We start from the raw sequence: 16,508 nt of genomic DNA on the forward strand, positions 1-16,508 counted from the left end.
CTTACTCTTTCTGTATTCCTCAGTGGGCAACGAAACAGCTCGTTAGGTCTGCCCTATAATTCTAAGCCTCTCATTTCAGTTGGCATCTTTATCACCCTCTTCTTGACCTTCTCTTTCAGATCTTCGTGTTTTTTCCAGTGATGTGACCAAACGTGAGATCCATATTCTAATTCAAGTCAGATTCAAGATATAGATAATCTATTGAACATCTTACCCACGTACTTGAATAGAGTGTTAGTGGTAACACGACAATCTGGCTCCATAACAGTTTATCCTGACGTGTTGTTCTGGCGACAGGTTCAATATATATAGTCGCATGCCGAAGCTTTCACATAAAAATTCCTGAAGCATATTGCCTGTCGGGTTAGGGTTCTTCTCGAGGCCTTCTTCCAACGCGTCGCATCTTCATTGTTTCACTTTGGGTCTGAGCGTCATCAGCCTTGAATCAGAGGCACTTTAAGTAGTTCCTTTACTTCTTTCTCATGACCTTAGCATCAACCACAATCAGAGGCACCAATCCTGTTCCTTTTGGTGAATCATCTACACAGATCACAGGTGCTGAGACTGAAGCTTCGCTGCGCGTACAATGCACGGGTCGTCACAACACAGGGACCCGGGCCAGGCAGAGACGTGACGACCCCGACAACACCAGCACCACTGGTATGCTTACTGGTAATCCCAACCCACACAGAGGACACTCCTCCAGTATACGTCCTCTGCTCTCCTCCAGGTATATCCATATGCGATGTGTGCCCTTCCGTTGTGATAGTAAGAATGGTAATAATGATAATAATAATAATAATAATGATGATAATAATGATAATAATAATGATATTAACAACAACAACAACAACAATAATAATAATAATAATAATAATAATAATAATAATAATAACAATAATAATGATAATAATAATAATTAACAGCTCACCGAACAGAAATGTAGCCAATGTGTGCACAGAAAATAGATACAATAAATCAATAGGGATGAGGCAGGGGACGAGGACATTAGGGCGTCGTTTATAAGGGCGTGGAGGCCCAAGGGTCCCATCCTCATGCCCCGAAGGAGGCACTAGGAGAGGGACTGAAGGAAGGATGAGGGGTAGCCCTTCGAAGCTGTGTAGCCTGACTGCACTCGTAGAGGAGGACTGCAAGCCACAGAAGGAGACCTTTCACAACCCAGAGTTGCTGGCTTGACTAATGACTGTGTTGTGTTTATTTAGGTCGTAAGCTATGGGGAAGTCAACCAAGATGGGAACTTCAGGTGGACTTGAGCCATTCAACAATGCCTTATTCAAAGTCTAGGAAGCACAGAGAGTGCGTGTATGTGTAATTACCTACAAGTACTGTCCGGGGATGTAGATTTACATTCGTGTAGCTCCATCTCCTGAAAAATCATCTATCAAACATCCTTTCTAAATTTTTGCATGCTGTCCGCAGTTACTTTCTTCTCATTCACTTAATTCCATTCATCCATCAATCTCGTACTATAAACGTACTTCTTTACATACTTTTTAACGTGTATCTTGCTTTATTTCATGATATGTCAACATGTTCTTCGATCCCTACAAAATGTCGAAAATCCTGTTCACTGTCTGTTTTACAAACTTTAAGGTTGAGACCAACTCACCCTTCACTCTTCTCTCTTCCATAGTGGGCTAATCTAAGTCCTCTAGCTTTTCAGATCTTACTCTATCAACTCTCTGCGCTTCTTTAAGTGTGGTGATAAAATTTCAGAAGCATACTCTAGTTTTCCCTTCATGCAGAACGTGAACAGCTTGTTGCATATTTCCTTACCCATATACTTGAACGCTGTCTTATCATTCATGGGCAGAAGGCTTGTATCTTTTACTATTCTCCTTATGTAGGACTCCGGCGACAGGCCAGGGACGAAATCGACTCCTCCCTCTCATTCACAGATTTCTGCAGTTATCCACAGAAAGATAATATTGATACTGAGTCCTTCTCTCACTTTGTAACAAAACAACTTTAGACTTTGTTTAGGTGGCTTTGTAAGTTGATGCAATCCTCTTTTCACTTGCCTTGATACCTTGGCACCATCCTCAGTCATGTTCAGATAGGATCCCAATCCGTCCGGTGGCAAGTCCAAGAAGAGCAATGGTTCCAGGACTGAGCCCTGCGGCACCTCACTAGTGGTTTTAGCCTACTTCAAGAAGGCTCCCATGGCATACGTCCTTTATTCCCTTCCAAGATAATTTTCTACCCCCCTTTATTCCTGCCGATGATGTGGTACACCTTTAAATGCTTTATGGCAATCCAGATACAGACACAAGTGCCTACGTGTGTGTGTGTGTGTGTGTGTGTAAATCATAGATTGTGAACCCCAAACAAAAATTCCACCTGAGTACGTTTTTCCTCATTTGGCAAGAGCGGGTCTTGTACCACAAAAACTACAGCACAGACTTCCAGGAAGGTCCAGTTGATAAAGCCGTGGCGACAGCCCTCCTCCCACACCGACCTCGCACCTCTTGCTGGGAGGCCAACATTAGGCTGTAAAACGTCAGGGAGGTAAAGGCAGCCTGTCTGCTCCACGGAAAAGGTACCACAAACTTGCAAGAGATTTGTTAGGGGGTGCACGACTGGCGGACACTCGCTACTTGCCAGGAGAGAACGTGGGGGCCAATGTGAGTATGTATAGTCATACAATATACATCTTGAAGGTGTTTACTAGTTTTTTTTCGATAGATGGTTTAATAAAAATGACGCTGGCGGTCTTAATGACCCCTGGCAATGCAATCGATAGGCCTAAAGATGAAATATCCAACCAGGGTACCGGGCGACTCATGTTCTGGTTGATCATGTGAGGGTTTTACACTCGTTTCCCTTTCATTCATCACTGATTTGCGTATCAGTGTGAAACAGGAGACCTTATGTGAGATCATATGACTTGTGATTGATTACTCGTGCTGCCCTGTCTCTTAACCTTGTATATATGTACTATGTTTGTACTCCTACGTGTACACACACACACACACACACACACACACACACACATACACACACACACACATACACATACACACACACACACACACACACGTGAAAACCTTGATATGGAGTCCTTCAATGGACTGTTTCCATCGATCATAACCAGATTACGTATTAGCGCAGCGCTGGGACAGGCACAAATGAATCCACCATAATTGCATTACGTGTCAACTTGACCTCTCTTTGTTCCATAGGCACATTTAGTTGACCTAATCCCCTCGTGCCAGACTCAATTATTTCTCATCCAATCACTCAACCTTCCACAGCAGATTTCCCAGTCACGGTAATGATTTCACTCATGGCAAACATATCTTAGTAAGAGTGGCTGAAATCACCATTAGTGTGAGTGCTATTTAACTACTATTTGTGTGTGGAGAGAGAGAGAGAGAGAGAGAGAGAGAGAGAGAGAGAGAGAGAGAGAGAGAGAGTCTAGCAAACTTCCCTGAAGGTTTCGACATATCTGCGGTCAGCATGACGCGTCCTGTTCCTTCCTATTCGTCGGAAAAAGATTTTTTTTTTCCTACAAGCCTCGTCTGCTGCTGTGTTGCCGCTGATAAAGAACACGGGACTGATCATAGTTTCAGAGCTCTCGCTGATCATCTATAATCGTGTTGGGGGAAAAAAAAGGAGAGTCTTGGGCCTTCGCCTGGAAAAGACCCATTGCGTCTTAAAGATAAGAGTTTACGAATACGAGTAACTACTCAAGCACGACAGTAAGAATGTGAGTAACTACTTAAGCACGACAGTAAGAATATGAGTAACTACTTAAGCATGACGGTAAGAATATGAGTAACTACTTAAGCACGACAGTAAGAATGTGAGTAACTACTTAAGCACGACAGTAAGAATATGAGTAACTACTTAAGCATGACGGTAAGAATATGAGTAACTACTTAAGCACGACGGTAAGAATGTGAGTAACTACTTAAGCACGACGGTAAGAATGTGAGTAACTACTTAAGCACGACAGTAAGAATGTGAGTAACTACTTAAGCACGACGGTAAGAATGTGAGTAACTACTTAAGCACGACGGTAAGAATGTGAGTAACTACTTAAGCACGACGGTAAGAATGTGAGTAACTACTTAAGCTCGACGGTAAGAATATGAGTAACTACTTAAGCACGACAGTAAGAATGTGAGTAACTACTTAAGCACGACAGTAAGAATGTGAGTAACTACTTAAGCACGACAGTAAGAATGTGAGTAACTACTTAAGCACGACAGTAAGAATGTGAGTAACTACTTAAGCACGACAGTAAGAATGTGAGTAACTACTTAAGCACGACAGTAAGAATGTGAGTAACTACTTAAGCACGACGGTAAGAATGTGAGTAACTACTTAAGCACGACGGTAAGAATGTGAGTAACTACTTAAGCACGACGGTAAGAATGTGAGTAACTACTTAAGCTCGACGGTAAGAATATGAGTAACTACTTAAGCACGACAGTAAGAATGTGAGTAACTACTTAAGCACGACAGTAAGAATGTGAGTAACTACTTAAGCTCGACGGTAAGAATATGAGTAACTACTTAAGCACGACAGTAAGAATGTGAGTAACTACTTAAGCTCGACGGTAAGAATATGAGTAACTACTTAAGCTCGACGGTAAGAATATGAGTAACTACTTAAGCACGACAGTAAGAATGTGAGTAACTACTTAAGCACAACAGTAAGAATATGAGTAACTACTTAAGCTCGACGGTAAGAATATGAGTAACTACTTAAGCTCGACGGTAAGAATATGAGTAACTACTTAAGCACGACAGTAAGAATGTGAGTAACTACTTAAGCTCGACGGTAAGAATATGAGTAACTACTTAAGCTCGACGGTAAGAATATGAGTAACTACTTAAGCTCGACGGTAAGAATATGAGTAACTACTTAAGCACGACAGTAAGAATGTGAGTAACTACTTAAGCACGACAGTAAGAATGTGAGTAACTACTTAAGCACGACAGTAAGAATGTGAGTAACTACTTAAGCTCGACGGTAAGAATATGAGTAACTACTTAAGCACGACGGTAAGAATGTGAGTAACTACTTAAGCACGACGGTAAGAATGTGAGTAACTACTTAAGCACGACGGTAAGAATGTGAGTAACTACTTAAGCACGACGGTAAGAATGTGAGTAACTACTTAAGCTCGACGGTAAGAATATGAGTAACTACTTAAGTAAAGTGGTAAGAATATGAGTAACTACTTAAGCACGACAGTAAGAGCCTCGTGCACTTCGAAGATGAAGTGATTTTCTGACTTTGATTTGACCCTTACTAGTCAGGTTCAAGTCTAATTCTAAGATTCTGATTTTGGAAATAAGAAAATAATAAAGGAAAATAAGGAGTTAAAGATGTTCTCCTCTTAGAGGAGAGAAATTCTAAAAACTACAAAAAGTTTGTATACCCAAGCTTTTGCAGCATATCCCTCCAAATAAACGCATCTTCACTACACTCTTGACTTATTCAAATTGACTTCATTTGGCAACAGATTATCCGTCATCTTTACAAATCGCTTCAATAGCTGAGTGATGCACAGTGCCATAGCTGAGTGATGCACAGTGCCATAGCTGAGTGATGCACAGTGCCATAGCTGAGTGATGCACAGTGCCATAGCTGAGTGATGCACAGTGCCATAGCTGAGTGATGCACAGTGCCATAGCTGAGTGATGCACAGTGCCATAGCTGAGTGATGCACAGTGCCATAGCTGAGTGATGCACAGTGCCATAGCTGAGTGATGCACAGTGCCATAGCTGAGTGATGCACAGTGCCATAGCTGAGTGATGCACAGTGCCATAGCTGAGTGATGCACAGTGCCATAGCTGAGTGATGCACAGTGCCATAGCTGAGTGATGCACAGTGCCATAGCTGAGTGATGCACAGTGCCATAGCTGAGTGATGCACAGTGCCATAGCTGAGTGATGCACAGTGCCATAGCTGAGTGATGCACAGTGCCATAGCTGAGTGATGCACAGTGCCATAGCTGAGTGATGCACAGTGCCATAGCTGAGTGATGCACAGTGCCATAGCTGAGTGATGCACAGTGCCATAGCTGAGTGATGCACAGTGCCATAGCTGAGTGATGCACAGTGCCATAGCTGAGTGATGCACAGTGCCATAGCTGAGTGATGCACAGTGCCATAGCTGAGTGATGCACAGTGCCATAGCTGAGTGATGCACAGTGCCATAGCTGAGTGATGCACAGTGCCATAGCTGAGTGATGCACAGTGCCATAGCTGAGTGATGCACAGTGCCATAGCTGAGTGATGCACAGTGCCATAGCTGAGTGATGCACAGTGCCATAGCTGAGTGATGCACAGTGCCATAGCTGAGTGATGCACAGTGCCATAGCTGAGTGATGCACAGTGCCATAGCTGAGTGATGCACAGTGCCATAGCTGAGTGATGCACAGTGCCATAGCTGAGTGATGCACAGTGCCATAGCTGAGTGATGCACAGTGCCATAGCTGAGTGATGCACAGTGCCATAGCTGAGTGATGCACAGTGCCATAGCTGAGTGATGCACAGTGCCATAGCTGAGTGATGCACAGTGCCATAGCTGAGTGATGCACAGTGCCATAGCTGAGTGATGCACAGTGCCATAGCTGAGTGATGCACAGTGCCATAGCTGAGTGATGCACAGTGCCATAGCTGAGTGATGCACAGTGCCATAGCTGAGTGATGCACAGTGCCATAGCTGAGTGATGCACAGTGCCATAGCTGAGTGATGCACAGTGCCATAGCTGAGTGATGCACAGTGCCATAGCTGAGTGATGCACAGTGCCATAGCTGAGTGATGCACAGTGCCATAGCTGAGTGATGCACAGTGCCATAGCTGAGTGATGCACAGTGCCATAGCTGAGTGATGCACAGTGCCATAGCTGAGTGATGCACAGTGCCATAGCTGAGTGATGCACAGTGCCATAGCTGAGTGATGCACAGTGCCATAGCTGAGTGATGCACAGTGCCATAGCTGAGTGATGCACAGTGCCATAGCTGAGTGATGCACAGTGCCATAGCTGAGTGATGCACAGTGCCATAGCTGAGTGATGCACAGTGCCATAGCTGAGTGATGCACAGTGCCATAGCTGAGTGATGCACAGTGCCATAGCTGAGTGATGCACAGTGCCATAGCTGAGTGATGCACAGTGCCATAGCTGAGTGATGCACAGTGCCATAGCTGAGTGATGCACAGTGCCATAGCTGAGTGATGCACAGTGCCATAGCTGAGTGATGCACAGTGCCATAGCTGAGTGATGCACAGTGCCATAGCTGAGTGATGCACAGTGCCATAGCTGAGTGATGCACAGTGCCATAGCTGAGTGATGCACAGTGCCATAGCTGAGTGATGCACAGTGCCATAGCTGAGTGATGCACAGTGCCATAGCTGAGTGATGCACAGTGCCATAGCTGAGTGATGCACAGTGCCATAGCTGAGTGATGCACAGTGCCATAGCTGAGTGATGCACAGTGCCATAGCTGAGTGATGCACAGTGCCATAGCTGAGTGATGCACAGTGCCATAGCTGAGTGATGCACAGTGCCATAGCTGAGTGATGCACAGTGCCATAGCTGAGTGATGCACAGTGCCATAGCTGAGTGATGCACAGTGCCATAGCTGAGTGATGCACAGTGCCATAGCTGAGTGATGCACAGTGCCATAGCTGAGTGATGCACAGTGCCATAGCTGAGTGATGCACAGTGCCATAGCTGAGTGATGCACAGTGCCATAGCTGAGTGATGCACAGTGCCATAGCTGAGTGATGCACAGTGCCATAGCTGAGTGATGCACAGTGCCATAGCTGAGTGATGCACAGTGCCATAGCTGAGTGATGCACAGTGCCATAGCTGAGTGATGCACAGTGCCATAGCTGAGTGATGCACAGTGCCATAGCTGAGTGATGCACAGTGCCATAGCTGAGTGATGCACAGTGCCATAGCTGAGTGATGCACAGTGCCATAGCTGAGTGATGCACAGTGCCATAGCTGAGTGATGCACAGTGCCATAGCTGAGTGATGCACAGTGCCATAGCTGAGTGATGCACAGTGCCATAGCTGAGTGATGCACAGTGCCATAGCTGAGTGATGCACAGTGCCATAGCTGAGTGATGCACAGTGCCATAGCTGAGTGATGCACAGTGCCATAGCTGAGTGATGCACAGTGCCATAGCTGAGTGATGCACAGTGCCATAGCTGAGTGATGCACAGTGCCATAGCTGAGTGATGCACAGTGCCATAGCTGAGTGATGCACAGTGCCATAGCTGAGTGATGCACAGTGCCATAGCTGAGTGATGCACAGTGCCATAGCTGAGTGATGCACAGTGCCATAGCTGAGTGATGCACAGTGCCATAGCTGAGTGATGCACAGTGCCATAGCTGAGTGATGCACAGTGCCATAGCTGAGTGATGCACAGTGCCATAGCTGAGTGATGCACAGTGCCATAGCTGAGTGATGCACAGTGCCATAGCTGAGTGATGCACAGTGCCATAGCTGAGTGATGCACAGTGCCATAGCTGAGTGATGCACAGTGCCATAGCTGAGTGATGCACAGTGCCATAGCTGAGTGATGCACAGTGCCATAGCTGAGTGATGCACAGTGCCATAGCTGAGTGATGCACAGTGCCATAGCTGAGTGATGCACAGTGCCATAGCTGAGTGATGCACAGTGCCATAGCTGAGTGATGCACAGTGCCATAGCTGAGTGATGCACAGTGCCATAGCTGAGTGATGCACAGTGCCATAGCTGAGTGATGCACAGTGCCATAGCTGAGTGATGCACAGTGCCATAGCTGAGTGATGCACAGTGCCATAGCTGAGTGATGCACAGTGCCATAGCTGAGTGATGCACAGTGCCATAGCTGAGTGATGCACAGTGCCATAGCTGAGTGATGCACAGTGCCATAGCTGAGTGATGCACAGTGCCATAGCTGAGTGATGCACAGTGCCATAGCTGAGTGATGCACAGTGCCATAGCTGAGTGATGCACAGTGCCATAGCTGAGTGATGCACAGTGCCATAGCTGAGTGATGCACAGTGCCATAGCTGAGTGATGCACAGTGCCATAGCTGAGTGATGCACAGTGCCATAGCTGAGTGATGCACAGTGCCATAGCTGAGTGATGCACAGTGCCATAGCTGAGTGATGCACAGTGCCATAGCTGAGTGATGCACAGTGCCATAGCTGAGTGATGCACAGTGCCATAGCTGAGTGATGCACAGTGCCATAGCTGAGTGATGCACAGTGCCATAGCTGAGTGATGCACAGTGCCATAGCTGAGTGATGCACAGTGCCATAGCTGAGTGATGCACAGTGCCATAGCTGAGTGATGCACAGTGCCATAGCTGAGTGATGCACAGTGCCATAGCTGAGTGATGCACAGTGCCATAGCTGAGTGATGCACAGTGCCATAGCTGAGTGATGCACAGTGCCATAGCTGAGTGATGCACAGTGCCATAGCTGAGTGATGCACAGTGCCATAGCTGAGTGATGCAACAGCATCTTTACGTCATCCTCTACAAACTCGCCTTCACTACACTCTAAGTAAACCTATATATTGACCTGACCCTCCCACACGAGCATCTTCATTACACTCTCAACCCCACTGCTGACCGTTCATGAACCGGTATAGTCAGTCAGGTCAAATGCCAGAGCGTCAAACTTCCAATTCACCCCCTCGACAAAGGCATCTTCACTACACCTCGAGCACCACCACAGGGCCTTTGAACTGACCCTTACTATTGAAGTTGAAGACCAGGGCGCTCGACGCGTCTTCGCCAGACCCGTCGATCTCAACACCATCCCATAAGGTTCACAAAGATAGCACCACCTCAGCCTCGTATGCTGACTTCATGAGGTAAGGATAGCTAACCTTTATCCCCTGTTGCTATACTCCACCTATAGCTTTATCATCCCCTCTCCATCAACACAGATTAGAGACATTTAGATGTTAATGTTCTCCAGCACATAGCCATCATCCCTCTTATTGGTCAAGCTCTTAACAATTCTGAATGAGGAGTGTTTTAGTCCTATTTCTATGCTTTCCGCAAACCTCCTCCCAGTTTACTTCATCTTGTGTCTAGGCTAAATTGTTTTCCAGTGTAATTAGCTTTTTGTAATTAGTTATTTGTACAGTAAGGGGAGGGGGCTGTACACTCGTGGGGGCCCCATCTATGAAACCTGTGTGTGTGTGTGTGTGTGTGTGTGTGTGTGTGTGTGTGTGTGTGTGTGTGTGTGTGTGTGTGTGTAGCACGTTCTTTTGTTTACTGGGATTCTGTATGACTAACAGTGCAACATAACTTGTTGTTACGACCGAGCGAGAAGAATGGGTCCATAAACTTGCGAGAGAGAGAGAGAGAGAGAGAGAGAGAGAGAGAGAGAGAGAGAGAGAGAGAGAGAGAGAGAGAGAGAGAGAGAGAGAGAGAGAGAGAGTCAGTTTTCCTGAAAGAGATTCACATGTCTATCTTTTCACGAAGGAGTCTCCAGTCATGGAAGGAAAATCCCTTATCGAGATAGACCAGGCCTTTATATAAGGAAAGAAAAATAATCAGTGCAAACTAGATTGAGGATAATGGCGTAAAAAAAAGGAGGAGAGGAGGGGAAATCTTTGAAATTCAGCGTTGCAAATTTTGCCTTTCCAAAAATTGGGGAGGAGGGAGAAGGAGAGGGAGAGGGGAAGGGGTGAGGTCATATTTGTTAAGTATCACACGAGAGGGTGAGGGGCTTCTGAAAGCGTAGTAGTGTAAGAGAAAGAAACGGACGTTGCAATACACCCGCCTCTGAAATGCTGAGGCTCTCGGAGCTGCTGTGTGCTACGGTCTGGGTAATATCGGCGAGCACACAAGCAAGCTTGTTATCTACTCATTTAGCTATCTAATCAGCCCAAGAGATTCAGTGAAACCTTGATATTCGCCCACGGAGACATGCAGATATCTGTAGCTTGATTTGCATGTGATCCTGTGTGTTTGGCGTGTCCTTGACGAGCTGGTTCAGCATCTCTCACGGACCACCTGTCCCCCTAATTACGCCAGCGTCCTCACGAAGCCAAGTCAGACCTTCGACATTACTCGCGCCAGCCACCTAATTGCTGCTCTCCTCCCACTCCTGAACCAGAGTGAAGGCTGGTGGGTTGTGGTGGCTGCAGGCACGTCCTCGCTTGACCCAGACTCTCGCTTAAAAATGAATTGCCCTTTCCAGAGATATGTAACATTGCCATATATATATATATATATATATATATATATATATATATATATATATATATATATATATATATATATTTTTTTTTTTTTTTTTGCTTTGTCGCTGTCTCCCGCGTTTGCGAGGTAGCGCAAGGAAACAGACGAAAGAAATGGCCCAACCCACCCCCATACACATGTATATACATACGTCCACACACGCAAATATACACACCTACACAGCTTTCCATGGTTCACCCCAGACGCTTCACATGCCCTGATTCAATCCACTGACAGCACGTCAACCCCGGTATACCACATCGCTCCAATTCACTCTATTCCTTGCCCTCCTTTCACCCTCCTGCATGTTCAGGCCCCGATCACACAAAATCTTTTTCACTCCATCTTTCCACCTCCAATTTGGTCTCCCTCTTCTCCTCGTTCCTTCCACCTCCGACACATATATCCTCTTGGTCAATCTTTCTTCACTCATTCTCTCCATGTGCCCAAACCATTTCAAAACACCCTCTTCTGCTCTCTCAACCATGCTCTTTTTATTTCCACACATCTCTCTTACCCTTACATTACTTACTCGATCAAACCACCTCACACCACACATTGTCCTCAAACATCTCATTTCCAGCACATCCATCCTCCTGCGCACCACTCTATCCATAGCCCACGCCTCGCAACCATACAACATTGTTGGAACCACTATTCCTTCAAACATACACATTTTTGCTTTCCGAGATAGTGTTCTCGACTTCCACACATTCTTCAAGGCTCCCAGAATTTTCGCCCCCTCCCCCACCCTATGATCCACTTCCGCTTCCATGGTTCCATCCGCTGCCAGATCCACTCCCAGATATCTAAAACACTTCACTTCCTCCAGTTTTTCTCCATTCAAACTCACCTCCCAATTGACTTTACCCTCAACCCTACTGTACCTAATAACCTTGCTCTTATTCACATTTACTCTTAACTTTCTTCTTTCACACACTTTACCAAACTCAGTCACCAGCTTCTGCAGTTTCTCACATGAATCAGCCACCAGCGCTGTATCATCAGCGAACAACAACTGTATATCCATACACACGCACACACTGATAACAGTGAGGAAACATGAAACTCGACAAGTCGCAAGTGCACTTTCGTGTAATTACATCATCAGGGCAGATACAAGAATGAGTCATGGTAAGAACACTTCACTGTTGAAATCAAACTGTTTTAAAAGTTGTGTTCAAGTCATCCTTTTCTCTTCTCTCTTCCATAGTGAACCAATCTATGGTCTCTGAATGTCTCACAGCAACTCAGCATTCTTCATTCTGGTGCCACCTTTGTTGCCTTTCTCCTTTTTCTGCCTGAGTAGAGTGACCAAACTTGAGAAGCATATTCTAGTTCTGGTCAGGTTCAGGCTATGAATAGTGTGCTGAATAATTCCTTATCCTTGCACTACCTCTTAATGCAACGCTCACACTTGCCAGCCAACAGTCTGTCACACCCTTCACAGTTCTCCTAAAGTGGCGTTCTGGCGACAGGTTTAGGCTTTACAATATCGACTTACAAGTCCCTCCCTCACATAGCATTCCTGTGGGTGGCTTCATAGCAGGTATAAAGTATCTTCTAGGCCGTCTCTTGTCGTGAGTCACCATCATTACTTTTGCCTTCACCTGGACTGAACTCTATCAACCACGTATCAGACCCAACTTCTGAATCTGTTTAGCTCTCCCTTTTACGCTTGGAAGCAACATCCATTAATCTTTACTTCCCTCATGATTTTAAGCGCACGCGCACACGAGCGTGTGTGTGTGTGTGTGGGTGTGTGTGTGTGTGTGTGTGTGTGTGTGTGTGTAGTAGCGTGAGGAGGCATGTGCTATGAGGAGGTGTGTGTGCGTGTGTGTATGTGTAGATATGAGGTATGTGGTGTGGTGATCAAGTGTTCTGTGTGCCAGGGTAGTTACTACAAGTGCAGGGCGTCTTTATCGATCTCCTTCAGTATTCAGCGCGCCACGTCTGGCCTGGGTATCCGTGGCGAATGTCGGAGTGACACACGTTCCTGTGTTTGTTTATTGATGGTGTGTGTGTGTGTGTGTGTGTGTGTGTGTGCCGCACGCCACTCACAACAAGTGCGCATCTAGACTGCTAACATCTTCAGGATCCTACGACAAATATATACTGCGACATACTCGATAATAATGATATATATATATATATATATATATATATATATATATATATATATATATATATATATATATATATATATATATATATATATATATATATATATAAATAAAATGAAATTCTTCCCTACATTTACAATTTACCGAGTAAAGGTGGTATACCACAAAGAACAAGCTACAGCACACACACACACACACACACACACACACACACACACATAATCTTGGAAAGCAAACACAGACAGCCGCTCAGCAGAAAGGTAGAGTTTGTCCTTTGGAATTAAAGTTGAATGTAAACCTCAGAGGTAAACTACACGGGCGGTTTCATTACTACAGAAGACAGCAACACGAGATGAACAATGCCCAGTAATGACAAGAGGAGGTTCCAAGATAAATAGGGCTCAACCAGTCACATCTACGAGGGCGAAGCAAAGCTAACCATCCGAGGTAAATAGACTCTTACCAGTGACATTCACACAAGGGCTTGCCAGGGTTAAGCATATCAAACTCAAAAGCCTCATCTCTGGTCCTCCTCACGAGCGCTAGCCTTGGTTAAGCAGCTGAGGGAAAATAGTCCTCACCAGTGACACTCATCATCTACATAATGTCATTTCCAGGATCATATCAAGGTGCTTTTAGCTGTTGCAGACTCACGCACCGACATTCGAAAACAGCCCAGATCATGTTCTATCCAGATGACCTGAATAGAATCAGAAAAAAAGAGTTAATTCCTCATCGTAATGCGATGACGGGGATGAGTGCTTACATGGCGAGGGGAACGTTGCTCAAAATGACATATGATCAGAGACGCCGCTGTGCAGGTCTGTTCAACAAGTGTGAATGATCTTTGCTTGTATTGCTTTTAAATGCTTGTGTGCTTCATAAACTGAGAAAACACACACACACACACACACACACACACACACACACACATACACACACATGCACATTTTCTTTCAGCACTTTATGCACAGTTTTGAAATCAAAGCCCTCAAGCATCAGCATCAATTTAGATTTATCATCAAAATCACGAAAGTAAATAACCTTCCTTCATTTTCCCCTAGGATTTTATACCTAACATGGACACTACTGATGGGGAAGTTAATGGTGGGATTTTAACCTGCTGAAGCCACAGACGCCCCCGTCCTGAAGCTTGTCTGTGCTCGACGGTGGATTCATTAGCAATGTATTCCACAGCAGAGTGCGAGACACGTCCCTCTGCCAGGCCATCATCACACCCAAGGGTGGTGCCTTCGTGTTCAATGAGGATCGTACTGTCGTACTCAAGGGGATAGACTACATCCTGACGACACAGCTTTGAAAAGCGGCAGGAGTGATAATTCCTTAAAAACCGGAGGGACTGAACGTAACACCATTTTCTGTGAAAACAAGGGGTCACTGTCCTACCTTCCTGTTGTGTGACGCTTTGGTGCATGTTCAGTGGGTCGCATTACTTTTCCCACACGCACGCAATGATCCCGCTCTCGTCGGCTGGCAAGCTACCAGCATTCTGTTATTCTATTATTCCATTTCACTCATACGTAAATAATGTTACTGATACATATGAACACTTACATGTACATACGCACACACACGTGCAAACACATAAACACATACTCACATCCACACATACACACGTAGGAAATACACATACACACTCAAACAAAATCGCACGCAGTCTCTCCGTGTCTCAGTTTTGGTGCACCCAAAGACCAGTATGAATACATATTCATACATCCATATACACACGGTATGCAAGTGCATGAACGTGCAGTCACAGACAGTAAGTGCATGATTGAGTGTACATTGGCCTGGCAACAAGGGATACAACACACAACACACGAACTCTGCACATGCAGCCCTCACGTTATAACCTTGATCAATACCCACACAGTAACCACACCGGGAGACACCATTCGATGTCGAAGGAGAAAAGGACGAGTTTAATTCTTTCCCTGTGAACGCTGTCGACTCGTTTGGAGCCATTTATAGATGCAACTGTATACATGAGTTTTTTTTTTTTTTCTGGCCAACGCAGAGTCTGTGATTCTGTAACGTGTGCGCGATTAATTCAGCAAGCACGTCTCTCTTTTTATCAGTGTTCTTTATTCACGGAATGACAGGTGCGACGGCGGTAAATGGCAAAGTCATCAATAGTCACCAAGATATTGATGATCCTCTGGCACAAGGTCTTCAGCTGCTGACGTGGGACCTACGTCATCAGCGCCATGAGATCCCCCAGACTTTACACACACACACACACACACACACACACACACACACGGGTAAGAACCCGTCCCATTTGTGGCCATCTCAGATAAAAGGAAAAATGAGTCGTACTGAGGAAATGAATAGGGAGGAAATTATCTTAAACTCCTCAGGTGTTTGCAGACCTGACACTTAAAGGTTAAAAGAAGAAGGGAAAATGAGAGAAGACAGGAAGAGGTATCATAACGGTCCATCTTCGTGTGGTTGGTCTTAACACATAAGCTATAGGAATTAGCGGCCAGTCACATGGAACGGGTCCAGGCCTTAGTGGCTGGGACACACAGAGAAAGCATATGGGAAAAGTAGCCGAAGTAATACCTGTAGAATAAAGAGAGGTTAGCAACATCATGCGGAATGGATAGGTATGGATGAAGAGAGGTGTTAACAGGAGGGTTCATAAGGTGGAAGGGCTTTGATTCCACACGGATCGAGACAAAACTGGAGGGAAAGCCATTCCATATTAAGATCCTTGTAAATGTTAAGAGCCGCTTTCGCACCGATACAACAAACCCCAGTCCCGTTATCCCTTCAGGATCATTCTTTCTGTGATGCTGTGTTAATGCCCCCAACATGTTTACGCTACTGCAGGGACGAACGGTGGTGTTTTGAAATTCTAATAGATACACGCAGATGAAGTCTAGAAAAAAGACCTAGGTGAAAACTTCCTCTTTTTCATTTCTGAATTCAACCAGGTTACTGTTTTTCCACACAGAGATTCTGCAGAGGTACGAATGAAGAGAGGAAATACGATTAATGCAAGAAAAAAAAAGTGGGTAATGGATTCAGGAGGGGAGAGAAAGCGAGTTGAAGTATGTAGAGTGGAAGCATCGACGTAAGTGAAAAGATCTTTTTTCTAGAGCGAAAAAGATAATCTA

At 45.2% G+C, this 16,508-nt stretch overlaps 1 protein-coding gene across 2 annotated transcripts in view; it reads right to left on the reverse strand.

The window, feature by feature from the left end:
• LOC139747472 (thrombospondin type-1 domain-containing protein 7B-like) overlaps window positions 1-16,508 on the reverse strand; it is a 752,245-nt gene that overhangs the window by 117,559 nt on the left and 618,178 nt on the right. The window lies entirely within an intron of this gene.

Source organism: Panulirus ornatus, chromosome 68, assembly GCF_036320965.1.
Source record: "Panulirus ornatus isolate Po-2019 chromosome 68, ASM3632096v1, whole genome shotgun sequence".
Lineage (NCBI taxonomy): Eukaryota > Metazoa > Arthropoda > Malacostraca > Decapoda > Palinuridae > Panulirus > Panulirus ornatus.